This window comes from Mus musculus, chromosome 16 (genome assembly GCF_000001635.26).
Source record: "Mus musculus strain C57BL/6J chromosome 16, GRCm38.p6 C57BL/6J".
In the NCBI taxonomy this organism is placed as follows: domain Eukaryota; kingdom Metazoa; phylum Chordata; class Mammalia; order Rodentia; family Muridae; genus Mus; species Mus musculus.
This window is the reverse complement of record NC_000082.6, coordinates 91,458,119-91,458,948: the sequence shown is the minus strand read 5'-3', so window position 1 is coordinate 91,458,948 and position 830 is coordinate 91,458,119. Positions and strand designations below refer to the sequence as shown.

General features: G+C 44.6%; 1 pseudogene; it reads right to left on the bottom strand.

Moving 5' to 3' along the window:
- Positions 1 to 289: 289 nt before the first annotated feature.
- Gm46562 lies at positions 290 to 581 on the bottom strand (annotated as a pseudogene).
- Between the last annotated feature and the right edge of the window lie 249 nt (positions 582 to 830).

Genomic DNA, 830 nt, shown 5'->3' with positions numbered 1-830 from the left:
TCTTTTCTTTTTAACTTTCAATTCATTGTATCTTTAATAATCTGGTATGAAAAGAAAGAAAGAAAGACAGAAAGAAAGAAAGAGAGAGAGAGAGAAAGAAAGAAAGAAAGAAAGAAAGAAAGAGAGAGAGAGAGAGAAAGAAAGAGAGAAAGAAAGAAAGAAAAATATTGTTCCTTTTTATGGGCAAGGCACATCATCAGTATAGACTCATTCACATGGTGAGTGAGATAGGATTCCAAACAGCATGGGAAGGCTTCAAGGCTTACAGATTGACGCGTTTGGTTGCTGATATAATCAGCCGAGGCACGAGCAGCATAGAAGATTAATGAGCCCTCAGAAGACAGGACGCGGTTGCTAGGTCAGGAGCACCTTGAAGCGTTTCTTGATGGTGATTCGGTGTCTTGAATATTTGTCATCTGGGGAGAACCGAGCAGGATGGGCCGAGCAAGTCTGTTGTCCCATAGGGTCAAATTTCTGCTTCAGCGTATAGACGTGATCACCCTGCTCGCTGAGGTAATACATGAGGAAACATGAATGCCCTCAGCAGAAAGACGCCGGTACGTTTACCGCCAGCCGCGTTTACCCAGAGTGCACCCAGAGTGCCGGGCCATTTCTTTTTCTGTGGTTTTGGCATCCTCTCCTCGTTGGGTTCCAACCCCTCATGCTCTCCGCTGTCTGGAAGCTTGTGGGTTCTCCTCACTTGTGCCTCAACCTTCCGTCTCTGTTTTCCGTTTTTGGGAGTACTACATCCTCAAGATCACTGCAGTTTTCTTCTGCAGAACCTCCTGAGAGATCCTAACCAGATCAATTTCTTCATCTTATATATTGTA